The sequence below is a fragment of the Canis lupus genome, chromosome 20 (assembly GCF_048164855.1).
Source record: "Canis lupus baileyi chromosome 20, mCanLup2.hap1, whole genome shotgun sequence".
Lineage (NCBI taxonomy): Eukaryota > Metazoa > Chordata > Mammalia > Carnivora > Canidae > Canis > Canis lupus.
Genome location: NC_132857.1, coordinates 39,972,554 through 40,000,499, shown reverse-complemented (window position 1 = coordinate 40,000,499; position 27,946 = coordinate 39,972,554). Strand labels below are relative to the sequence as shown.

The following is a 27,946-nucleotide window of genomic DNA, read 5'->3' as shown; positions in this document are numbered from 1 at the left end:
GACTCTTCAAGGGCCTTTGTTTTCCTACATAATTTTAGAATCTTGTCTTTGGTCCTTTTTGTTCATTTTCCAGACTCCCTATCAATGTCCCAGAAGCCAGAGTTAGAACTCATCTCCCGCTTCAAGACCAGAAAAGGCCTTCTGATTTATTACCTGGAGGAGAGTAATTGTGAGTAAGCACATGCTCTGTATGAGTAAGCAGGCTCCCAAGGAAGAAAGAGAGGGCGAGGAAAGGTTGGTATATAAGTCAAATGGACTTCTAAAACCAAACCCTAGAATTAGGCAAATTTTTTACCTGAACTATGGATCAGACAGGCCTTCCTCCACCCTAGAGCAGAGAGAAATGCTTCTTATACCAAGGACAGAAAGAGCTTCAGCTGTTCATGTTTTGCCATTTTCCCCAAATTCACTAATCACTTCTCATCTGGGGGAGCGAAGAATGGGTGAAGGGTTGAAGAGAGAGTGGGAAAGTATGATAATACAGCTGCCACTACTTAGGAGCAGGAGAGGGGAAGCTGTACTCTCACCACCAACACTGACTTAACCCATCAGCAATGAGTTGGCAGTCCTATTTTCCATTTGTACATAGGAGAACGTAACACTTGTCTTCACGTATCTCATGAAATAAAGACTCAAGCGTGTTGAGGGAGAGGGATTGTCCTTTAAAAACAAGTGAAGTTAGTCATGATTTGTAGAAGACAACAGCAGAGAATTTTATTTTATCTGAATCCAGCTGACATCTTCATAAGTCATTGCCACACAGAAAGACCTCCATAATTTTTAAGGAGTTTTGTTTTTGTTTTAAATAAGGCTTAGCTATAAGATACCGAGATTGATTTTGGAAAAAAAGTACACCAACTACTACTTACAAAAGTACTCGTGGTAGGTTTATCCTCTAATCCCAAGTCAGTTTCATTTCTCAAAACACAGCTTTCCCCCCCAAAATATCTTCCCCAGTTATTTATGGTTTCTGATGAATGCCTGGTATGTTTCTGACTCTGCTCCATTAATCCTCTACTGTGGAGCTGTAGCCGAATTCCTCTGTGCAGATGCCAAGACCTGGGCCAAGGGTGCCATCCATGAGTGTCCCACAGCTGGGCCTCACAGTGCAGGGTTCTCCACAGGATAAAGGCAATGCTTGCCCTGACCTTTGTTTTCTTGGTCCTGAGGAAGCCTTTCTCTTACAGATTTCCTAAAGTTTTTTTTTTTTTGTTTTGTTTTATTTAAATGAAAGCTGTTCTTTCAATTCCAGAAGCTACCTGTCTTTTATGGTAGCTCCCCACAAACTTCCTTCATCTGTCAGTTCTTCTCTGCACCCCTCCACACAGTCTCTAATGGACACATGCCATACTTGTCATATAGACCCAGAGAGCTCACAGCCCACCAGTTTCTAAAAAGACTTACTTTTTAGGCTTGGATGAGATATTCTTTTACAGTTAACTTCTTTTGTCATCCTACTCTCAAAATAGGAAACAACTAATGAGGCTTATGGTGTTGATTTGTTTATACCTTCTTCTTCTACAGCTACTCACTCTCACATGGATATCATCTCAACAAGGCATTTGTGTTAATCCTCATCACAAATTGAAATGAAAAACCATTCCTTGTTCTTATGTTTATAAGTAACCCATGAATATAGCTGATTGCCAGAAAGCCCCCAAAAGACTCACTCTCTGTTGTGTATTTTTTTTTTTTTTTGCTTCAACTTCTTGAAAGACAGGAAACTTAGGGGAACTCAGATATTAGGAATGAAAAAGAATAGATGATAACATTTTGGGAGGTGTTTACTAGAGACTGAGAAGTAACAACATATATTTGGTGCTTATGAAGTAACAGGCAATGAGCTAAACTCTGCATTTAATTTCTCCTTTTCTGTTTTATTTTTCTCTATGGAACTTATTGCTTTCTCAAGTAATACTGTAAAAGGTTTTTTTCCATTTATTTTGTTTGTCATTGGTCCTCCCCCACGAGAGCGTAAGCTTAATGAGGGCAGACATTATTATCTTTTTGACTTTTTGCTCTATCCCTAGTTCCCAGATCATAGGAATCACTGAAAAGTTGCCTTAGTGTCTCAGGTGACAGAGTGAATACTGCGACTATGTGTATGTTACACATGAGAAAATAAAGGTTTAGGTAGTTCATATACCTTGTACAAGACCAAACAGTAAATAGTAGCATCAAAGATAAGACTAATGTTTGATTTCTGAATCCATCATCGAACCACTTGTCTACACTGCCTCCCATTTCTCTCAATATTGGCAATGATAACTGTGTGGGACAGATATTGTCCTTACTTTATGGATGAGAAGGTTGAATCCCAGAGAGGTCAAGTAATCTGACTCAGGTCACACAGCTAATATAAAAGTAAGACAGGTCTTCAACTCAGATAATTTTGACTCTAAAGTCCAGTACTTTTCCCCATGGAGCATTGGTGAGAGACTTTGAAATTTAGTATGGTCGTACGTTTAAGGCTCAGGATATGATGCTATTGAGAATAATAAACACTCATCTGTGGCAGAAAACAGACGCTAAACACGGTTCAAATCAGAGGTATGGGATCCTTATGTTTTTAATGACTTAGGATCCAGATTACCTAGGGGTTCTCCTCTTGCCACGTGGTGTCTCAGGTAATAGGAAGGTTGTAAGCTCTGCTTGTGCGCTCACCACTCCTTGTGACAGAAATACACCCTTCCCGCTCTAGCTAGTGCTACTAAAGACAGATTTGTTTGCTGTCCATTTACTACGATAAGTCACTGATCCGAGTCCAGCTGGGAAGGCTGTACGTTAACCAGCTAGAGTTGTGAAGGGTGCCATAAAAATGATAAGGGAAGTTACTGAAGGCACTCTGCATGCCCTGAAGGTACTCAGGACGAATGCTCTGTATTCTGTTTTTGTACTATTGCAGGCATGGGAAGATAAATATCAAATTCATCTGAAATCCACCTGTCCAGATTTCAGCAGACACAAGCTCTTTAGGGAATATGGTCCTTAAGAAGTTAATAATGTTTAGAAATTCCTGAGCTTGTCAGAATAACGAATGCAGCTAATAAACATTCTAATTAGTTAACCTAGAGAAAAATCTTTGCCACTCTAGAGTGGACATTTTCATATTATCCTGAATGTAAACATTACCTTATCATAGACTGCTGTTTAAATGTTACTCTATATCTTTTCTTCCGTTCAGACACTGCTATTGACTATGCAAAAAGCAGCAGAAAAAGACTTAATAAAAAGTGACAGCAGGCAGCTCTCCCTGCCGGCAGAGATTAAGTGCTTAGCTCTTGGCATTTCAATTACCTAAAACTAATGGAATAAATATTTTACAATATTATTGCCATTTGGGGGGTAAAGCACTCAAAGGAAAAAATATACATGAAATGGGATTTTGTTCTTTTCTTAATGAAATAATTGAAAATGGATTTAGTATCTGAATGTGATCATTAAGAAAATAAAGATACTAGAACCAGTATCAGCGTGAAGAGATCAGGACATAATTTCTTGTATGCGTGGCCTTCGCCACTGTCATTTTGCCTCCAGCATAACTTTAAAATAATGCCCTCTAACTACATCCATAAAACCATTTTAGCTGAGCTCAGATGATTTTATGATAGCATAAATTTATTAGGGTAATTTTTTTTTTTAAACATGAGGTTAGTCAAGAATTTCCATCTTCAGAGAATATTGCATTTTGGGTATCACGAGGTTGAAGTACAATTAAGTTTACTCTGACTTGGCTCTCAGTGACTTTTTGTGCTTTTGTGCTTTTCCTTGTCCCCTGGCTCATTTAAGGCAGGAAACACAAATAAGCAACAGCTGCCTTGAGAATGTGCTTTCTCAATGAATTGATGTACTTTATTGCCTCGTGTAGGAGCTTCCATACAATGATAATAATGGATCTTCCTCATTGGTGTGAAATGTAGGGCCCAAAGATAAATCACACACTGCTAATTTCAATGCTTGATGTCTTTGGAAATAGGAAAATGGCCTATTTTCCCTTTAGATATGCCATAATTTTCACTAAAGTCAATAAAATAATGTAAAATCTGTATTTGCAAATGGGTGTCATACTCCATAATGTCACAGTGTATCTGATAAAGTCCATTAGTTTATAGCAATTGTTCATAGAATTTATCACTGGAGAGTGTGTGTGTGTGTGTGTAAGTAGGAAAGCTTTATGATGGAACTAAAAATTCAAAAATTGACCTCTCCCTATTCAGTTGTCTTGCCCGATGTTCCTGGCATTCTCTGTAGACATCCTGACAGAGGCATGGATTTTACATATTTTTAAATATTTTTTATATTAGTGATAATAGCAGATGATTTGGTTATTGAAATTACATCTATATACATGGCAAATATTGCTTCAAAAGAGGGCTCTTGATATTTTATCCATTTTTAAACTGAGGATTTGTGTGTATACTGGCCAATACACATGGAATGAGAATTATTTTTGAAAACAATTATCTGAAAAGATTATTTGAGCATTTCAGAAAAAATAATGTATACTTGAAAGAAAAGAACTTGCTGGATCCTGGGATCCCTGGGTGGCGCAGCGGTTTGGCGCCTGCCTTTGGCCCAGGGCGCGATCCTGGAGATCCTGGAGACCCGGGATCGAATCCCACATCAGGCTCCCGGTGCATGGAGCCTGCTTCTCCCTCTGCCTGTGTCTCTGCCTCTCTCTCTCTGTGTGACTATCATAAATAAATAAAAATTAAAAAAAAAAAAAAAAAGGAATTTAAAAAAAAAAAAAAAGAACTTGCTGGATCCTGAAAAACTGAGTGAAAACATTCTTGCCAAAGCATATATTAAATTTTGCAAATTAGTATAAAGTAAATTAATGTATACTTTTTATTCTACAGACTAAAAATGAAAGATCCAATTATGGCCCAGTTAGATTAAGGAATCACCTAAAATCCATACCAGAATCCAGACCTTAATGACCTGGAAATCTAATTCATCAGCATGTCTGTTGAATTGGTTTTCTCAGTCTGTCCACTTGTCTGAAACTTGACTTCTATCAATCTAATTCAAACTGCCATTATCTCCTAAAGTCATTGCAAGAAATAATCTCAGCTACTGTTCTTCTAGAATCATTTCTTAACTCCCCAGCCAAAGTGATCAATTAAAGATGTAAATCCAGATCCTTTGATTTGCCTGCTCAGACATTCCAGTGACTTCTCATTAAATAAATAAATAAATAAATAAATAAATAAATAAATAAATAAATAAATCCAACCCCTAATTATCCTAACAGGCCCTGCCTGTTCTGGCCCTGCTATCCTTACCACCTTGACCCCTACCTCTGTCTAGGGCATTCTCTCCAACCCTTCACCGCCTTGCTTCCTACCTGGAATGCTCCTGTTCTAGACCTTGGAAGGTCATGCTCCCTCACTTCCCTGTGTTCTCAGTTCAAGTTCCATCTCCTCTTGGAGATCTGCTTGACATACACTACCTTAACACATTTCTTTGTAGAATTTTTTAGTATCTGATATTTAATTAATTGATTTTATTGTCATACTTTTCACTACCTATAAGCTCTGCAAAAGCAAGGCTTTATCTATCTTGGTCACTAGTCTATCTTCAGTTCCTAGAATAGTACCTGACACTTTCTGTGTTATCAATGCATATTTTTTTGATTAATGAATGAATGACCCCAAAATTTCTCCTAGAAACTTGAGGATTTTTTTTCTCTACCCAAGCACAGTGCAACACATTTGTAACTCAGATCACTAGAATATACTCTGTTCTCTAATATGTTGATCTGAGTGTTTAACTGGGAAATGTCTTATCCAATTGAGAACAGCTAACTATAAAATAAAAAAGGATTGAAACTTTTCAAAAGGTGAAAGCTTGCAATGTTAAAATCAGTAACATTTGTTTGTTTTTAATGAAATTATGAATTAAAAATTCTTCTCAACGTGTTATGGATTGCCCCTGGCAGCAATTATCCTGTGAACAGAGTACCTCTGATCTGTTTTGATTTTGAAGCTTCACATTGGACCTCATGATCACCTGTTGGATTCAGAGTTTATTATCCCATTTTATTTGGAAGACTAATTAGGATCAAAATTATGGTCGAGATTCTTCCCTGCACCACCCTCGGTGCAGCCCCACCCACAGAGCAGCCCCACCTTACACACAGCCCCATTCTACTTGCAGATACACCTCCTCTGGCTTATTACTTTTTTCTTGCTCATATTCATAACTTAGGAACTTAGGCACTGATATATGTCTGTTCTCTCATCTTTTCAAGGTTGAGATCATCTTTCTAGGACCTCTTTCCTACTCTTTGCTCAAGGCTTAAATTACTTCCATTTATTTCCAGAAATCTCCTTCACATGGGTTTCCACACCTGGGACACTTGATAACTTTTACAACTGATGTTTCTTTTATTTTTTTTTAAGATTTTATTTATTTATCATGAGAGACACAGAGAGGGAGAGGCAGAGACACAGGTAGAGGTAGAAGGGAGAAGCAGGCTCCATGCAGAGAGCTTGATGTGGGACTCGATCCCTGAACTCCAGGACCACGCCCTGCTCTGAAGGCCGACCCTCAACTGCTGAGCCGCCCAGGCGTTCCTGATGTTTCTTATTTAATGCTGAACATGTGGGTTTGAGTGCCCTAAAATATTGAGGTCTGAGTACTTATAAGCTCTAGGAACTCTGTTTTATAAGGCAGAGACATAGATTGTCTATGAAGACTGAAGGAAATAAATGGGATCAGAAGTAAGTTCCAGGGAAGATCTATATTTGTCTCGTCCTATGGATGAGTTTATGCCAGGTGCATTTATTTTCACTCAAACATATTAAGATTCTGTGCCCCCTACCTTCCTCAGCCAATTCACTAAGAAATTCTCTATCTCTGAATTGCTTTGTTATATGGTCATTTGGACCTGTGATTTCAGTTGAGTGTTCTCTACATCAATTTATGTCAATAGTATTCCACTTTCATATCCCTGAGTCTCATAGGATTTGATAAAATCTTTTGAATATTTCTAAAGGTTTCATCACATTAAATCATATTTATACTATTGGTAACCAAACCATGTCGAATGAAAAAGTAATAAACTGATAAGTGAAACAAAACTCAGAATCTAGAAATGGTTCCAAGAATATTTGAGAACAGTGTTTTAAGTGAGTGGAGAAAAAATGGATTATTCAACAACTAATTATTCAATAATTTATGTTGAAATAAGTGGCCAGGCATTAAAAAAAGCTGAGGCCCCAAAATAGATCTGGATGAATCAATAACTTAAATGTAAAAATTACACCATATAAACACTAGATGAAAATATGGATACTTTGGTTATTTTGAGGCTGAAGAAGGGCTTTTAAAGTATAAACCACAGAAGACAAAGATGATAGATTTGACTACTTAGATAATAAACTTTTGTATGGAAAAAATATCATGAAATAAAGTTTGAAGAATGAAAAAGTGGGGTAAGTATTTGTAACATGAATCAGGATGAATTTCTACAAAGTATTTAGGAACCCACAACCCTTGTAAGGCATCAAGAAAAAAATTGCAATCCTTCTAGAAAAAATATAAAACAGACATAAATAGGTAATTCACAACAGGATAAATAAAAATGACCAATAAATATAGAAAATATGTTCAATATTCTGTAAAAATAACAACAGCTCCCCTCCACCATGTGTTAGATTTGCATATAAAAAAGATTGATAGCACAACATGTAAATAGAATACAGAGAAATGGACATTCTCATGCACTGTTAGTAGAGTACAAATTAGTACAATATTTCTCAAGGGCTATTTGTTAGAAGGCAACAGAAAGAGAAAACTTGAATCATCCTTTTTGAAACAATAATTCTACTTCTAGGGAGTGGTTGTAAGAAAATAATGAACTAAATGTCAAAAGATAAATGTTTAATAATGATCTAATGCATGCAATATTGTAAAAAATAAGTTTCAAGTTCAATGTCCATAAATAAACAATTAAACTGGAGGTACCACATATGTTTTAGAATAGTATGTAGCTATTAATAAGGATGTCAGTGTACATTAAATAACAGAACAACAGCCATAATATAGCATTGAATGAAACAGTTGGTTGTCCAATGACAAGTATAATATGGTACCATTTATTTAAAAGTATCCCCCCACACACACACACACACAAAACAATATGACTCATTTTATGGGTTTGTGGTTCAAAATAAGATATCATATTTTCTTAAAAATTCTCAATTAATTAAAAGGCCCCAGTCTCTAGTAGGCCTCTAATCAGGAGGCCTTTTCCTCTTGCTAAGGTTCCTTCTCTCATGTTGGCCTCAGCAAGTTATCAGGGTGCTTTTTCTCACCCACAGGGTCAGTTCAGATTACTTCTGGCTCAGAGCCATGTTCCCTTGAGATTAGAGATGCCTACAAATACCACTACACTAAAAACTGATTCCTTTGGATAGAGCCTTCAGTTACCAAGCCAAAGACTTGACGGTTGTAGCTTTAGCTTTTTTTCTAGATGGTTGACATTGTCAGATCCACAACTGAAATAATCATAATTCCTTTCAGTCTTATGTGACTAAGACTAAATCTCTGGTTTTGGTTACTGCTCCTAGCCCCAGAGCAGGTTCCTTCAAGGAAGAACAAGTGAGCCTCCGGTGAGTGAAGGAGGACTATGCCTACTGACTCAGCTCTGGATACCTCCTCAACCTGGGCCCCCACAGCCACTTGGGGAGTAAGCCAGATTTGGTGGGTTCCAGTGTCCACCAGTTGATAGCCCAATCCCTGGTGCCTGGGAGCACCCACTGGTCTTGTTTTTCTCTGTTCCTGCAGGGATTTCTTTATAGTGGTTTTGCTGACCAGAGTGGACCAATCCAATGTTTCTGTATCTTTCGATATTAACAAAAATTGTTGAGCTTTGAAATTTCTCCTCCAGGATGATTTATTTATTTACATATCTCAGCAGTGTTTAAACTCTGAGTATTAATAATATATTTGGCAAAAAGCAAATTGTAACTAAAGTTTTGCTTGACACCTATGTTGTCCAATGGTAGAGAAGGGGTGTTGTAGAGTGAAAGAGAGAGTTTTATTTAGAGATCATTTCATTTTTTTTATATATATTTTATCTATTTACTCATGAGAGACAGAGAGAGAGAGGCAGAGACACAGGCAGAGACACAAGCAGGCTCCATGCAGGGAGCCAGACGTTGGACTCGATCCCAAGACTCTAGGATCATGCCCAGGGCTGATGGCAGGTGTTAAACCACTGAGCCACGTGGGATTTCCCTTGAGATCATTTTCAACCAAATTTCTATTGTATTTTTTCTAGGTGATAAGATTTCCAGTTATTTTTTTTGTAATATTTTCCCCCTACATTTTAGTTTCAAAAAATGAGTGTAACATTAAAAAAAATAAACTAAATGTAATTTCTCAGACCTCTTCATGCGAATTCTTGCTTACCAGAGTTTAGATAAGTGGTTCAATGCTCCTAGGCATCAGTTAGCCCATATATAAAGTAGAAGGGTGTGATTATTTGTTTGTGGCTCAAAAAATGTTCTACTTCTCTAAGAGAAATAATCCACGACATTATCAATATGTCAAGGAGTTCAGAGATGGATCATATTTTGAAGGGTTCACTATACAGAGGAGGAGACAGAGACCTGGAGAAGGTGAGCAACTTCCTTAAGGTAACAAAGGTCATCAGGTTAGAGTCAGGCTCACACTCATCTTTTGATGGACCCTGGTGAGTGATATAGCATTCCACCACTCTGTGTGTATTTTTCACTTTAAAAATAAGTAGTTTGCACAATAGTATTCAAGGTTTATCTCTGCTTTAAAAGTCAATGACCCTTGATAAAGTTAATGACCTAGAAGACACATGAGACAACTTGGAATATGCTGGCATTGCTATTTCTTATTGACTTAAATGATCACATTTAGTCTGACCTACTTCAAAAATAAGATCTTTTGTTTACCGGTTACAAAGATTTATTTCCTCTTTTTTTTTTTTTTTTTTTGTTTTTTGGTCTAGTTAAAAGGCATTGTAAAAAAATGAGGCCAGTCTCTCACTATTCAAGGGAGCTCTTATTGCCTTACACTGCCTATTAGACTGAGGACAGTTGTAGGCTTTTTCACTGCTGTCACTTAGGATGCATTTGTAGAATGTATTTTACCTAGATTGTTTCAGCAAACTCTTCAACCCTCTCAGCAGTCATTAACTTGTTCTGCTCTTTTGCTTGTCTTGTCCTTTTCTAGTCTCTCTATGTGAGACCACATGCAACTGAGGTGGTTTGATGTATCTAGCCACTCTTTCTTGGTTTCACTTATATACTCTACAGAACCTTCTTTTCGTGATGATTTTTGGGGCCATTTTTTGGTCTTTCAACAAAAGTCATTCAAACTGTTTCATCTTATTATTAGATTTCTCTCAAACATGAATGTCATTATAATACTAAAACATAGAATCCAAACTTTTCAAGAGCAAAAGCTTTCAAAAATCACCTCAATAAGTATTAGGATTTAAGCTGGGAAGGAAACACACGGCATGGCTTGAGACAGTCGGTCACCCTACCAGAATTCAGATGTAGTGAAATCTGGATCCCAAACTTTTGTTCTGCCCTCCTCCACACTTCTCTCCTCCCTCTTTCCCTTTTATTCTGCCCTTAACTTTTTTTATTAAGAAATCCAAACTGTGCACAAATAATTAGAATAAATGTGAAATTAGACTTTAGAGGGTCTTCTATACTCTTCAGCTGTAGACATTAACATTTTGACATGTATCCTAGAAACCATTTTCCTATTTATGTCATCTATATATGGATATAAATGTATTTAGAGATTTTCTTTTTTGTGTTCAAGTGGATTGTGATAGGCATATAATTCTGTGACTTCTTTTTTTTTCATTTAATAAGCCCTGCATTTTCTCAATAAGTAGATATAGTTCATTCTTTTTAATCAATCTGTGATACAGGTATACTATAATATATTTAGTAATTTCCCAAATAATGGCTATTCAATCTCTTTAGTTTTCTTGATAAAAAAATAATGCTACCATAATGTCTGTTAAGATCATGTGCAAGTATTTCCTTACAATTGTGCTAGAATAGATTTATGTTCGTCATCAGATTTGCTTGGCTGTAGTTTTTACCTGGAAGCTGCTGGGTGACCTCCCAGTTAGCTTGTCACTAACTGCATTCTTACAGATCAAAAGGGGAGCCTTTATCAGTGCCAAATAGGGGACATTATGGAGTTCATGGATAATTATTCTCCCTTTGTCCACCTAATGGATTGTTGCCAGATACAGTGTTTTCATATGTCCTCTCAGAAGATGTGTGGTGAGATTGAGCAACCAGGTGTGCTCTCTGGTAAGGCGGTGCTGTGGCCAAATTCATAATATACCACTCTGTATTTGTTTTCCCTCCTTGCTCATTTCATTTCCTTTATTCCATATTCTAGCTCCCTTGGGATTGTACCCCTGTTAAAACATTATGTGTATATTTTGCCTTGGGCTTTTCTTCTGAAAACTTGGATTAGGAAAAGATATATTGTAAAAAAAATAGAATTTCTAAGTCAAAGATATGTGGATTTGTGCTCATTTCATTACACCACCCTACTTTTAAATCAGATTTACCAATTATAAATATACAAACAAATATATTTGTTTTCATATTTCATTAATTTTTCACATTTCCATCACAAAAAAGTTATGTTATGAGATGCTTAGATGGCTTAGTCAGTTAAGTGTTTGCCTTTAAGTCACGATCCTAGAGTCCTGGGATCAAGTCACATAGCAGGCTCCCCGCTCAGCAAGGAGCCTGCTTCTTCCTCTGCTCCTCCCCTCACTTGTGCACTTTCACTCTCTATCAAATAAATAAATAAAATCTTTTAAAAAACTGTATTATGATTATATATTGTAAAAAATATATTATTACTTTTTGAGCATTCAGTGTGATAAAGATATCTCTGTATATTTTCAGATATAATGTTACCTGAAATCCTTTAAGTGAAGAGTTTCAGTGCTTTAATTTTGTAGCTAAATAAAACAAAGCCTGAATTAGTTCTTTATTCTTCTCTGAATTACATATAAAGCAATTTCTGCTCTCCACAGAAGCCATCTTTCAGAAAATGTGAAGTAGCTCAAAGGAACATCATTAGGATGCTCTATGTCACATTCCTGTGTGCAGTGTACACACCTTCACAATTTCATGATGAAGAGAGAACTTCATTAGCTTTTTCCCAAGTTTTAGTATACTGTGCACAGAGTCGAAGGAACTAAAGGATGTTTTTCCACCTTATTTAGTGTTCCAGAGTGGAGTGGATGTTAGAAGGTCAGAAGGGGTTAGAATCTGGAATAACTAGACTCTCTCAAAACCTCAGCAACAAAGGCTGATCTCTGGCTTGTCAACTCACCATGATGTTCTTAGCATTACCCCCAGCAATCCTAATGCACATCCACATTTGTAGCTTCTGGCAACTTCCTGGCAACAAGAACATGGCGCTCACTTCTCCACATCATTTACATGCTCTCACAGGGGCTAGCAGTCCTTCTATGAATATATTTTCAAAAGGGCATATATGATTTAGGATATTTCCTTTTCTGTGTGATTTTGGGAGCAGTAGATAATGGTTAAGTTGTAGAGCTGGATCTAGAGTGTGACAGGCTAGTCAGGCAAACCCATCACATACTCATCCTGTATGAGTTTGCCATTTGTACAGAGATCAGTTTGTAAAGCAAATTCCTATTGCACTGTAAAGGCCAATTCTATAACTTCTCATCCATCTACTCTTTGGCTGCTCTTCCGAGTTGGCCTCATGGCTGGAACTCTAAGACTTAGCTAGGCAGGGGGCAGGATGAAGAGCCTGGATTTCTGGGAGAATCTCCAAGGGAGATTTATTTAGATGAGGAGAGTGGGCATTAAATTAGATGGATAAAAAATGAGAGTTATATTGAATATCCATAGTTGCTTAAACTAGGAAACTGGATTATGTGCTCCTTTGGTTGATTCCTGAAACCAGTGCACTCAGCCAACTACAAGTCGGGGTCGCAACACAGATGTGGGTGGAAGGGAAATTCTTAATGGAGTGGAAATATGTCAAGAATGCTTATAGTTGCCAGCAAGCCAGATACACCTGTGTTGGCTTAGAATGAAGTCTGCATGGATTTGCAAAATGGGAACCTCATTTGAATTCTAACCAGACTTAAAGACACTGATGGAGCCAGGCCAGTTTCATCCTGTAAATTGGGAAAACTGGGACTCTCTTCAGCAGTTACGGATGAAGCACACTACTTTGTAGTGCTTTATTGAAGAAACAGCAGCTTTTGTCTAACTGCTAGCAACCTGAAAACTACGTCTTGCATCTAGAGAGTTGTCACTTCTCAAATTGCAACTTCCTGCTGGTGACTTAGCCAGTCAGGTCATATAGCAAAGGAGAGAGAAAACTAAAAGCGCAAAGCACACATTCCATGATTCAGCATTCTCTCTGACCACTTCTTGTTTCTGACATAAACAGAAACTTTATGGCAAAATCTGAAAAAAAGTGTCCTTATTTCATCTCAAAATAATTCATGTACATGGTTACAGAAAATAGAATGTAGTGGAAGGGCTTATAATAGGAAACAACATTTATCTTTGAGGTATTAGCATCTGTGACTATTCTGGAATAATTATATATAATAGATAACTTTAATGTATGCAATTTTGGCATTCTATTTTGGAGAATGTGATAAATTAAAGATGACTGACATTTGTATAGGGGTCTATATGTATATATCTTCCTTTTAAATCTGGGTGGGCTTTGTGACTGCTCTGAATAATTAAAAATAGTAGAAATGATTCTGTTTCAGTTCTAGGGCCCAGGTCAAAAGAGATTATAAGCTGCTATTTCCTGTCTCTTGGCATACTTATCTTGAAACCCAGTTTTCATGCTGTGAGAAAACACAATCATCCCAGTGCAGAGGCCCATGTACAAAAGAAGTAAGGCCCTTAAAGGATGGCCCTAGATGAACTTCCCTAGATGACAACAGCTAGCATTAACTTGCAATTGTGTGAATGAGCTACCTTGGACATGGATGCTTTACCTCCACATGAATTACCCCAGCTAATGCTATGTGGATTAAAATAATTGCCTAGCCACAAAATTGGGAGATATAATGAAATAATGGCTCTTTTGAGCCATTGGATTTGGGGGTATCTTGTTTGCAACAATAGATGGCCAGAACAGAAATTTTGGGATAGTGGATGAGTATAGATCTTGGGGACTTAGAGATCTGGTTTCAAATAATGACTTCAACATTTAATAGCTTTGTTACTTTGGGGACAACTATTAAGTACTTCTCAGCCTTCGTTTCCTTATCTGTGAGATGGCAGTAATAATACATCTTTGAAAGACTGTGCTGAGAATTAAACATATAATATGTAAAGTAGCTCTTAAATTTCCTGGAAAATGATTATAACTCAACACAGAAGCAATTATCTGTTATTCATCAAATTGTTAACCCACTTCTTTATACCTTCTTTTTCCTAAGCAGTTCTTCCAGATTAGAGTAGTGCTGAAGGGAATATAATTTTTGAAAGTCAATTTGGCAGTGTGATCTGAAGCTTTAAAATGTTTATATATCTTTCATTAAGTAGTTCCAATTTATGGCCCTATTCTAAGGAAATATCCCTAAATACTGGCTATAATATATCCATCCATGAAATAAGATAGTTATGTAGTTTCCTGATCTCTGCATAGCACTTAAAGAGATTAATCCACTTTTTTCAAGCAAGGTTCTGGACAGCAATGGCTGAACATCTCTCTTCAAGGTAACAACATCCACAGCATACTCATTAGGAAAATGTCAATAACTATTAGGAAAGTTAAAAACATATAAAATATTTTGGTAAGAAGTGTACGGTTTAAGAAGTGCCTTTCATTCAACAAATATTTATTGAATATGAACAAAGTACTAGGTTGTGGGAAGATCCGAGGTGAGCAGATGAAACCAGAACCTGTGCCCTTTCCTGGAGAGTCTGGTGAGAGGCCATTGTGAGCAGTCAACTGGTTCCCATACATTCTATGAATGTCTTCACCTTGATGGCTTCCTTGTCAGAGTCTTTCTAGTCAGAATAATCTCTCCATGTTACGAGTCAAAGAATTCTGCATGACTCAGTTTGAGCTCTACCTCCTCCAAACAGTCTTCCCAGGATCTGTGCTACCCACTTTCTATTATTCCCATAGTGCTGACTTCTTGCAGCACTCAAAGTCCACTTATCTATGGCTTATTGGTGTGGTTAGTTTTATTTTTAAGTGTTTGTGTGGTATTTTCACCATTAGATTGAAAGTTCTTCATTACGTATCTCAAAAATGTTAATGTATGTACGAAACACCTAGATTTCTTAAAATACAGATTCTGATTCAGTAAGTTTGGGATGAAATCCTAGATACTTCATAGCTAACAAGTTTCCAGGTGATGTCTTTGCTGCTAGACCTCAGACCACATTTGGGGAACAAGTAGCAAAGTTGTAGAGGGTAGGGGCCATCATATTGCTATGTTTATTCAGAACCTTGGACAGTACCTTGGCCATCAAAGGTATTCAATAACTATTTATGGTGGTGTGGGATTAAAGAATGAATGCAGACCTCAGAAAGTGCTGATCTAGGTTATAGTATCAGTTTTACCACTTAATACTCTGAACAATCATTGGCATTGTACTTATTTATAAAACACTCTTTCAGCGTTTGTAGAGTCAAAATTAAATGATGCATTTTAAAGCACTTGGCATAGTAATAGTATATAGCAAGGGACTGACAAAAAACAGTTACTATTAAAGGTGGTGGAGGAAATTTGTTACGCCTTTTCTAGACTTGGAAAGATTTCTGTAGTGGTCTTATTCTTGCTATTGTACAGAAGCAAGTATCTTAAGGATAAAGAAGGTAGCAATATAAGCTTTGGCATGATTTTTAAAGATTGTTGCATGTCTATTTTATCCATTCTGACATGTACCCTAAGAGTGCTAGAGAAAGAAATCATGCTAAGTGAAAAGGTGCCAGGTGGGCTAACACATGTTGCTTCTAGTCTCTTATATCATAAAGCTGCCTCGAAGACAATCAAACCTGACCAGTAATACCAATGGAGACTGCAATGTCACTGTCCTCTTCCTACTACACTGGTTTCTACACAGCCTTCTTGGCACAGATAGTGCCTTGGTATTCTCCAGATTAAGCCCTGGCAAAGGCTCTCAGTAGGATGACTCAGATGGTGAATATGAGGGTGGTTGGCATGAGGCATTCAGTGCTCAACTAATTACATTGGAAAAGAAATTGCATGCTGAAGAAATCCCCATGCTATACTTCCTGAGTCAGCTTCCCTCATCCACAGGCAGAGGAAAGTTGCAATGTCTCCCAGATTCTTAGTTTGTATTCCAAAGGAGAAAGTCAGTTGCCTTTCTCACATGAATTGTATTTCAGAGCAGGAAAGTAATTAGCAAAGTGAAGTTTTTGTTTTGTTCTATTTTTTTTAAAGAATCATACGTAAAAAGATGAGAAGAAATGATAGAAACAGAAAACCACATTTACAAACCATAATGGATCTAGACGAAGGTCATCAATAGTTGCTAAAACCATTAGGTAAGAAACATTATAGGGGAAACTTTATAACAGATGGATCAAGCAGTCATGACCCGAATGCACTAATTAAATCTTTGCGTCACTAAAAGAGGGGCAAACAGGTCATTACTTTTCTTTTGGTGCAAGGCAATAGGAAGTGGACAGAAACACTGTAAACTATTGATGAAAGAAAAAACCCATATCTGACCTGGCCTCTAGATCAGAGGAATGGGAAATGTAGACCATGTTAAATGATATCACAAGAATTTAATCAGCCAAATCCAGCTATTCTTTAAGACAAAAAACTTAGCTTTTTCAAAAAATAAATAGCACAAGGGGGAGGGAAAATTATTATATATTAAGAGAGATTTATGATACCTATAATCTAAATGTACAGACCTTGTTTGGATCCTGATGCAAGAAAATTAACTTTTAAAAGATATTTTAAATAATAAGGGGACATTGAATTTGGATTAGTTATTAAGATGTTACAAAGAAATTATAGGTATTCCCACTCTTCAAAAGTTTGCATTAAACTGCTTTGCGTTTACCAAAGACCTACATTAGTACCTGTTTTTGCTAATCGAAAGAAATCCAGAAAACATCTTTACTTTTACAAAAAAGGTGAGGAGCAAAAGTAGCCGTCAATATTTGTTTTGCGGGTGTTGGAAGGGGAGGAGGGCGGGGGGTGGGAGTGAATGGGTGACGGGCACTGGGGGTTATTCTGTATGTTAGTAAATTGAACACCAATAAAAAAAAAATATTTGTTTTGCAGTGAGCTGCTGTGGGGATAGTGTACACCAGAAGCAGTGAGAGTGGCCCTGCCCAGCTCCTTTCCTGGGAACTACGGGATCTCAGCATCAAGCTGCCAGAGTTTTGAACTGCGTGAGCATCTGTGCTTATCTTGATTTATTTTGTGCATCCATTAGTAAGATGTGTCCTTAAGGTATCAGAAAAACCTAAGAGATTATTTTTGGGGTTTGAGAACAGTCAAAAAATTCCATATAAATTAACAGTGATTGCTTCTTTGTTTTACCTAAACCCTTTGGTTTACAAAATTTTTCATCAGTATCTACATTCCAATAGCCTAGGAAAGCTGTATTGTTAACTTTATGATAGTATTATTGGAGTCATATATATATATATATAATGTATATATATATAATATATATATGTATTTAATCCTTTATATGTAAAAAATATATATATATAAATATATATATGTTTAATCCTTATCTGCTGGAATGCTGACTGAAGTCTTTATTGATAAAAGATGTCGTCCATCTTTATTAGAAATCAGCCACATACAAGTTCAGGGAAGTAAAACACTTCACTGGTTACATTAGCAGAAATTAAACCATTTGTGTTGCCAAGTGGTAGCAATAAAGGGAGCAGATAAAAAAAATCATGCATTTGGTGGGAATTTAAGTAGCAGGACCATTTTGGGGAGCAATTTGGCAATATGTAGCAAAGTTGAGGTTGCATGTCCTCTATTTTAGAAATTCCAATAATTTCCAGAATTTCCTTTCCATCTGTGAGTCGGGTCATTTAGCCTGAGTGGAAGCTCTGCCTCCTGCAGTGGGTCTGGCTGGAGCTGGTTCCTCATTAGATTCAGGGTCAGATCTGTAGCATGTTTTTAAGTTTTTCTATCAATAGGCTTTATTTTTTAGAGTGATTTAGATTTACAGAGATAGGTCTGAGGACCCATACAGCACTCCTTACACAATTCCTCCCATTTCTAATATCCTATATTAGTATAGTACCTTTGTTACAATTAATGAAATAATACTGGTACATTGTTATTAACTGAAATCCATAGTTTATCCATGTTTCCTTAATTTTCACCCAGGATCCACTATCTCTTCCAGAGTCCTATCTGGGATACCATGTTACTTTTCGTTGTCCTGTCTCTAGGCTTGTGGCTGTGACAGTTTCTTAACTGCCCTTATCTTCAGTGACCTTGACAATTTTAAGGAGTTCTGGTCAGGTATATTATAGGATGCACTTCTCCTGGAATCTTTCTGTTTTTTTTTTTATGATTAGTTTGAGGTTATTGATTTGGGGGAAGGAACTCACAGAAACAAAGTGGCATTTTCACTATTGCTTGAATTGTTCCAACTTTGCCTGTTGGGAGCTCTTTCACTTGATTGTTGTCCCCTTTGATATATCCCCATCAGTGTGCTTGCGTGTTCTTTTTTTTTTTTTTCCTTTGACCACTTCCTTACCTTCTGGGTTGTAAGATGCTCCAGGTTTACCTTATATATTTCCTGTCTTAGTCCTCGAATCTGCCATTTCTCCAGTACACCCCAGTCCCTTCTTGGAAAATGATATTAGAAACCAAGATCTGGGTATTAAGTGTGTTTATTTCTACTGTGGTGCCATTTCTTGTAGTTCCTTTTATCTGTTAGAGCAAAAATACATGTGTATATACTAACCAGTATTTATTCATATATGTATAAATATATATACATATATCTTAAGTGAAACCTGAGTTTTTACTGAGGTTTCTAGCTCTACTCCATTACCACATGGGTTAGGCTAGCTAGTTACCCTGGCTGGGAGGTGACCCCCCACTACGAAAGTAAGAAACCTGGTTCCCATTGTCCACTATCTCTTTGATGTTCATTTCCAGTGGATGTGCACAGCACTTCAGATTTAATAACCCATACCTCATGGGACACAATTTTAATCACTATAGTGTTTATGTACAGTTCCTTTTGTCTTTAGTCTCACAGACTCTACTCATTTCCAGGTGTACTTTGGTGAACACATTTTGCCCTAAACCTTTTCAGTAGGTTTGTTTCATGTATTTTTAATGCAATTAGGTTCTCTTGTCACAGTCTGCACTGTTTCTTGGAATCCCCACCCTCCTAAGTGAATTGTTAAAATTTTCATTAATTAAGGTTCATTTATTGTGTTATAGAGTTTTATGGATTTTGATAAATGCATAATGTCATGTGCTGTCATTACAGTATTATACAGAACAGTTTCACCACCCTAAAAATGCTCTGCGTTTCACTGATTCATCCTTTGCTCCCTTTTTCAAACACCTAGCAACAATTGAACACTTTACTGTCCTTATATTAATTTTTCCTTTTCTAGAATATCATATAATTGGAATCATATAGTATGTAGCCTTTTCTGACTGGCCTCTTTCCCCTAGCAATATGCGGTTAGGTCCCCTCCATGTCTTTGTAGTTGGACAGTTTGTTTATTTTTATCATTGAATAGTATTTCACCATATGATGTACCAGTTTGTTTATATATTCACCTGTTGAAAGATATCTTGGCTGTTTCCAGTTTTGCGTGGTTATGAATAAAACTGCTATAAACTTTTTTGTTTAGGTTTTTCTGTAGACATGTTTTCAACTCATTTGGGTAATCAACTAGGAGCACAACTGCAAAATTATATGGCAAGACTATAATTATCTTTGTAAGAAAGTGCCATACTTGCTTCCAAAGTGACTTTAGCAGTTTACATCCCCTCCAGCAATTAATGAGAGCTCCTAGTACTCCGCATCTTTGCCAACATTTCAATTTTTTTTTTTTGCGTTTTAGTGATTCTAATAAGTGTATGGAGGTATTGCATTTTAATTTTCAATATCCTAATGACAAATGACGTTGAGAGTCTTTTTATGTGCTTATTTGCCATCTGTGTATCTTCCTGAGGTATTTGTTCAAATTTTAGCTTATTTTAAAATTGGGTTGTTTATTTACTTATTATTGAGCATTAAGAGTTCTTTCTGTAGTTTGAATACAAACCTTGTATCAGAGAAGTGTTTTGCAAATATTTTCTCCTAGTCTGTGGCTTATCTTCTTAGTCATTAAGCACCCATTTTGTTTTTACTTCTGGGGATACATGATGGATGATACAGTTACCTGTTACTTTTCTAATAGCAATGGCAGAGCCTAGAGAGAACATACCCAATCTGTATTATTATTATTATTCCAGTGGCATAATCACTGGAACCCCAGATTATGACAATTTTGCTAACATTGCACTGAGCAAAGAAAGTCATGTGGTCAAATTTTGCATTAATGAAAAGGGACAGTACACTACATGGGTGGAGGATGGGGAAGAATAGATATTTGTCAGCAATAATATAATCTGCTATACCATGCATGGACCTACATTGGCTTTCTATTACTTTATTCTATATTATATTAAATGATGAGTAATTCTTCAATCCGTCTGAAAGATCCTAATCTGAGAAAGCAATAAATCTCTACTTATTTATTTTGCATAATTTTCATGCCTAGACATTGTTCTCATTGATCTCTCTCTCCTGAGTGTTTTAAGTATTTTTAAATTCTTTTTTTTATCTGACTGTAAAGAGCAGCTGCAAAAGCAGAAAACCCATCTAGCCACATCAGAACCTCGTTCCTTGAGAAGATAGCATGCCTCTGATTTCCTCCTTTGTTCTCTTAACCCTCAGAGGAACATCAATAGCCCTCTTAACCCCCTTACCTTGCTGTTCTAAGTAAGACAATTGTACTTTGGGCTCTTCAAGGCCTTGCTACATCACATGGAAAAATTTCTGTCAGGTGAGGATAAAAAGTACATGCCATAGTTTTGGGTATTTCACATATTTGATGAAAAGGTAACATATGCGTTGTGGATATTTTCTAACTTCAGTGAGGATGGGGCTTGCCTCCTCTCCCCCATCTATCTCGCTCTCTTTCTTGCTCATTGCATGGTTTTGCTTGTTGGTAGATGTATATTTATTTCACTGTGTCTAACTAGATGTCTTCCTGTTTAAGCTTTACTAGTCATGTTTTGTTTTTTTTTTTCTAGAGTTGAGGAGTAAAAAGAAAAAGTCTACACAAGATACTTGGAAAAAACATTAATGCACAGAGATAAATAGATAAATATGCCCATTACCTTCTACCTAGAGATAATAGTACTTATAGAACTTTTCATACTTTAGTAGTCTCATAAGTCATAAGAAGCTCTATAGATAGGAAGCATGCTTAATTTAATGTAACTAAATGTTTAGTTGTTCACTTGATGACAATAAAAACCCAAAATATGGCCAGGTACAAAAATGATTAGTTAATTGATGAATCAAAAAGTCTCAGCCTGAGCCTATTAGTGATATGAAAATTGCTAAGAATAACAAAAAACCATTAAGAAAGGCAAAAATGGATACTTCAGGTAGAGAAAAGAGAGAGGTCAGATAGGACTTGTTTTTTATCCTATGTCTTTCTGTATTATTTGATTTTGTAACCAAGTAAATGAGTTACTTATAGTTTTGTGTGTGTACAAAATTCTTTGCATTTTTTGAAATACTTCTATTATCAGAAATTTCAGCTTTTAAACATTACATTAAGTTATATAATGGAAATTAAATAAGGAATAATGCCTAAATCTCTATTTTGGTTCTGTATTTAAATAACATCTTTCTTGGGGCCTCTTGATACACTGTGGCTTATTTACCTAATACTCTCTGATTCCCTGGGTTCTAGATCACATGCCTCATACTTTATGCTTTCAGTTATGTTAGCTTAAGTATATAACTTTGTCATTATGGTCATATAACATCTCATTTTCTGTTTCTCATAGAATCTGTTTGGGGAACATGGACAGACTCCTTCATACCCAGTGGATTTCATGTCTCTGGATTTCTACCATTGGGTTTTCCAGGATCTTCTATCACTTCTCTCGGTAACCCACAGTGAGGCACCTCCCCTTGCTATGCTCATTACCCAGGGGAAGAATCTGGAGAGGAAAAGAGAGCCATTGTAAGTGAAACACTTTCCAGGTCCAGATATTAGGCAAGTTTTGAGCCTCCTTGGACCAAGTTTTCTTCACCTACTCATGCACTGTGTCAAATTGGGTAATTAGGAAGGTTCATTGGGAATCCAAAATGCTCAGGGTCTATGAAAAGGTGGGAACGATGTCATCTATGTCATCTACTCTGCATTACTCAGTGACGTCAGATTATTTAAGGCCTGTGTGTCACACCTGTATTTGACAAGGACCTGTAGAAGTACACAGATGTACTTCTAGAGAGTGCTTGAAATGAGAGGTGAAAGTGGACATGGATGTCACTGAAAAGGGAAAATGCAGAAGCAAGATAGTTTGGCTACTATCAATTTCTGAAATATAAAGATGTGAGACTGCTTGGGTGTTGCTTCGGCTTGAGAAATAAATGGTAGGTTTACTCCACAAATCCAATATCTTTAAACATCTGGAGACACTCCAAGATTCCTGGGGCAGGAGAATAACAAAATCACTTGCTTAACCTTTCCTTCATTTCAGGATCTCCATAATTAGAGCAAGGTGTGAATAATGAGGAACTCTGCGAGGTCACATCAATCATAAAAGAGGAGAAATTCAATCCCCTACCCTCTGCAAAAACCTGTAGCAATTGGCTTAGGCCATGTCTTGACATGTTTAGAGAATTCATTATTCCTTCAATCAGTATTCTAAGTTCAGAGGATTCCAAAAGCCAAGCAAAACTAAACAAAACTAAAAACTCTAGGCATTTGTGCCATTTGTTTTATAACCTTTATTATCTTCTCTGGTCCTCTCAGAAACCATCTGAGGTAGGCACAGCAAAGATTTTTACTCCCATTTAGTAGATGGGGAAGATGAGGCACCAAGTACGTGACTTGCCTAATAATGCGGCAATTTTCACAGATGTAGAATTAGAATCCATGGTTCCTGACCCCTTGGCAGTCTCTTCGTCTGCCTATATTGCTGGTCCTCGATTTTATTCAGAGAGGTGACTCAAAGCAGGATATATATATATATTTCAGCTACCTGTCATAGCAGAGAATAGGTGCTCAGTAGTGCTAGCTGCTCCTTTAGTTTAGCCACTCTCTTTTAAGCTCCACTACCTGGAATGCAGACCCTCACAGGGAGGAATTTTCTCAATGATCCCTGCAGTGAGACAGAATTTTAAAAAATGGACTAGTTAGGCACTTTATGTGGGAAAATGTACACTATGGAGCACGCAAAATGTTGCAGTTGAGGCTGGCAAAACCAACCCCATTCTTATTTTGTCAGCCTTGTGCTCTTAGGTTTCACTTCTTGCTACTTCACCAATGCTCACCAAATATATGCAAACAAGATATAACCATTAGCATTAACATTACCAAAATGAAAGTTTTGCTTTCCTGAGTAAATGAGAGGACTCCAGCCAGCATTCGCTTTCCTTGAACCTTATTATTTTTCCATCAACTTCTAATCACGCACTCTACACAGATGCCATAGATTTGTTTTATTTTCATTTTTTTCTTCAATTATTTTATGTTGGCTTTGAGGCTCAGAAGTCGTAATGCTATCGCGTGATTAATTTTGCTCCTCTATTACAATGGAGTTTTCGTGAAATTAACTATGCTGTTTTCTTCCCAGTAATGTCCTCTGATGAATATTTTATTTTTCTCAATTGCTGTGTGGTCAGCCTTGCTTGGTATTTTATGGTACCTTTTCAAATAACAAGATGTTCCTGAGACCTTTCAGACCCTCTGCTGCAGCAAAGCAGAGCTTTGTGCCTTCATAGGAAATCCAGAGGTCAGTCAAAGAAGCTCTTCCCTCTAAGAGCATAGAAAATGCCCAATTTGGGGGCCCACAGAGTGCGAACAAGATTCGCCTGACTTCTCAAAGGCCACACATTGGAAATCCACAGCATCAGCAGAGAGAAAGGGAAGCAAATGCATCTCACGATCACAGAGAGAGGATACCAGGCCAATACAGGTACATGTCCTGGGACTACAAAGAACTACAAGGGTTTCTTATTTATTGTCCTGTGAGCACAGAGATAGCTCTAGAATATTCATGGTAGAACTTCCTCCTGGCTACTCTTAGGACCATGCAGCAGCTACTTTGCTCTCTGAGCGGGCACAAGTTTCACAAGAAAGACCTTGCTGAAAAAGTGACAAGGGCAGATGTAAGGCCAGAGAAAGGGAAACGGAGCAGCTACTGATTGCCAGACATTGTGCTTGGTACTTTACAATTATGATCTCATTTCATTGTCAAGGTCACCTTGCAATGGGCTTATGATCCCCAGTGTACAAGTGACACCTCTGGCACTCAGAGAGGTCAAGCAAGTTGTCCAAGATGCTCAGTGTCTGGCATTCAAACATTTGTTGAATCAATTATGAATGAAGGCTACAGAGCCAATATAAGGAATTGATGAAAGGAGCTCATCTTCTCTCTGATTTATAGGAATCAATATTCCCTGTGGCTGAGGGGAAAACTTAGCAGTCTGGGAAGGGGAGCGTATTAAACCAAGTTACTGGCAGGAATGGCTGGCAAGATGAGAGGGTGCCATGTATCTGCTTTCCCATTGTGCCTCTGGGAGTTCACAGCATTCAGCTGAGATACTTCATGTGAGCCAATTGTACATCCTTTTATGTCTGTCCAAGAAGTGGGCACAGGAATCAAGGTCCTTCCTAAGTGTTTTCTGCCTTGGGGTACCTAGAGGTGAGGGGAAGAGTTGGGAACTTTAGAGCCAGGTGATAAGCCTGGGTGTCACATTTAAATGACGTGGGCTGTGTCCGGCAGGCAGTCCTGTTCAGAAGCCCTCATTTCTTTTTCCGGCCCTATTTCTACTAAATCTGTGGTTTTCCAAATTGTATTGAGAGCAAATCCCACATCCCCTTTGAAATGGTTTGATTTCTGCACTCAAAACTTCTACTTTTGTGCCAATGGTCTGGAGGGCAAACCACTGAGAAAGCTTCTTCCCCGCGAATTAAATGCTCTGGGGCAGGGGAAAAGAGAGTGTGAGGTTGTTGCGCCTGGTTGAAAGCAGGCAGGTATCTCCAGCATCCATATCAAAGCCTTCTGTGCCATGGTGACATTAATAATAAATGACGAGTTTCTTGCAGATTTTCAACTAAGCAACATTGCTTTTCCTGTGGTTAGGTCAGTTCTAGCCTGTTTGGCTCTAGTATTTCAGACATCTCCTGCCAAACAGATGCAAAAGAATTAGCATGCAATGGCATACTTTTGCTCACCTTAAGCAGTCTTTCTATCGAACAAAATAGTTTTCAAGTGAATCTTGGATATGAAAAGCTTTTTGGGGATTACTAATCCAGGTAACTGTTGAGGTGGTCTTGAGGTCTTTTCTCCATCGAATGGAACTGGGTGATAGCAATTGGGATGGATGCCCCAGTGGGGATTGAAAGTGGTGGTTGGGTGCACTCTCTTTCTCTGCTAGAGCAGAGTGCAGTTGAAAAATTCCCTTTAGTTTCTCTCTATCCCGGCTGACCAACCTCAGCCCAAGCCACCATCAGCTCTCATCTGACACTGTAGAAACCTCCTGACTACTCTCTTAGCTTCTACTTTGTCCCTGCTACAATTTAGGAAGCCACGATGAGCTTTTTAAACAAGTGCCGGTTTTAACAATCTTACAAACTTAACAATCTTACAATGGCTTTCCATTTCCTTTGGCATAAAATCCCAAATCCTACCATGGTTTTCAATGCCCTGAAGGTGTCTGGCCTCTTGACACCTTGCTCTCCCCTCCTTTCTGTGCTCTGGACTTCTATTACATCCCTGGATCCAGTGAGCTCTTCCATCATCACAGCCCCTGCACATGCGTTCTTACCTCTACGTTAACTCTCTTTCTCCCTTCTTTTGTCTGCCTGACATCTACCAATCCTCCATTTCTCAGTTAAAAGTTGCTTCCTCACATAGTCTTCCCAGAATCCAAAATAAAAATATATCCTCATACTGTTTCTTGTATTTTCCCTTCACAGCACTTAAGACTATGGCTACTTTTTTAGTGTATATTTTACATATGTGATGATTAAAAAAAGTCTGCCTTCCCACTGGTTTATAAACTCAGTTAGGCAGGAACCATATCTGCTTTATTCCTCACTATATCCTTAGCACCTAACAGAGTGCCTGACACATAAGAGGTGCTATAAATATTTATTGAATGAATAAAAAGCTGTCTTCTCATGCCATCTGTCAAGTATATCTACCCTCATTTTTAAAACCACTTCATGGGGTGTTTGGTTTCAGCCCTTGGATCAGTGGGCACAGCCTTATTGTGTGTCCTTATGTGGTTGCTTCCTCTGAGCTGGTCTTGGTAGGCATGTTGCCTGGACCGTCCCTGTTGGGCAGCTGCGTCCTGTCTTGATCCAAGCTGAACCCTTGGAATCTGACCTCATACTGCGTGTTCAAAATCGGATATCTGACTGCCCTTACCTGGTGATTTGAGCCCTCACTCAAAGCCTGTTTAAATGAAACTCTTCAAAATCTTTATAAAGTTGTAGTGTTCCAATAGACTTCTCTGAGGAATAGCTATAATTCTTAATATATAATTAAAAATATAATTCTTACTTGAGAGTCAAGCTGCACCTCACTCAACTTCTTCTCTTGGTATATACAAGTAGGAAGTCCAAGTAGAAATATTTGGAAATTAAATATTATTGAAAATATTATGGTTGTTGCAATTTATAAGAAGTCAGGTTTGGGGATTCCCCAACATCATGAAACTTAAGAATATAAAGGATAAACTTTGGGATAAAAGTATAATAGAAGCATGATGGATGTACCAACTGTATATTTATCTAACATTCCTCTTACCACTGCTGGTACTAGCAATCATAAGAAATCGCTTTTCCACAAAGTCATTATGATATTGTGACTTATAATAAACACATATTGGGTCATTAAGATGACCAAAATATATATCATGTAAATTTGGTTTCATCCATGGTTCCTGGCTCACTGTCCCCAAAACCTTGGAATTATAAAAGGAATGGGAGCATCTTTTGTTAATATTTAGTTTCTTATCTTCACTTCCTGAAATAGCTTTAAAATGATAAAGGTAAAATGGGTGTGTTGTTATTCACCACTGGCTCCTTTCCAAGGAGGTGAGGTGTTAATGTTAATGAGGTGTTAATGAGGTGACTTTTGGAAGGCACTTAAGGAAGGGTGCTGGTTGCGAAGGGAACCAACCAAGAATAGAGGGGTAGAATTTCAGTTCCACTCCCCAATTTCCTGGGAGAAGGGCTGGAGGTTGAATCAATCACCAATTGCCAATGATTTAATCACTCATGCTTATGTAATGAAACCTCCATAAAATCCCAAAAGAGTGGGCTTGGAGAGCTTCCACATTGGGGAAATGGAATGTTTTCAGTGCCACCATGCAAGACCCCATACTCCAAGAGGACAGAAGCTCTTTTGCTCCGGACTTTGTCCTCTGTCTGTATCTCTTCATCTGGCTGTTGATTCATATGTCTTTTAAAATATCCTTTGTAATAAATTGATAATTTAGTGAATAAATACAATATTTCTCTGAGTTCTGTGTGCTACTCTAGCAAAGTAATTGAACTCAAGGAAAGAGTGGTGGGAACCTCTGATTTATAGCCAATTGGCCAGAAACACAGATAACAACCTGGGTCTGTGGTTGGCATCAGAAATGGAAGGCAGTCTTAT

The 27,946-nt window shown here is 37.6% G+C and overlaps 1 long non-coding RNA gene across 2 annotated transcripts; it reads left to right on the top strand.

Annotated features, from left to right (window-relative positions):
• The first annotated feature begins 72 nt into the window (after nucleotides 1–72).
• Nucleotides 73–26,787, top strand: LOC140611895 (uncharacterized). 2 transcript variants are annotated; one of them, XR_012013216.1, is made up of 3 exons: nucleotides 73–169; nucleotides 17,324–17,433; nucleotides 22,112–26,787. It is a non-coding gene; the product is annotated as an uncharacterized lncRNA (long non-coding RNA). The 2 variants fall into 2 exon arrangements; XR_012013215.1 differs by lacking the exon at nucleotides 73–169 and adding an exon at nucleotides 16,461–16,569.
• The last annotated feature ends 1,159 nt before the right edge of the window (nucleotides 26,788–27,946 follow it).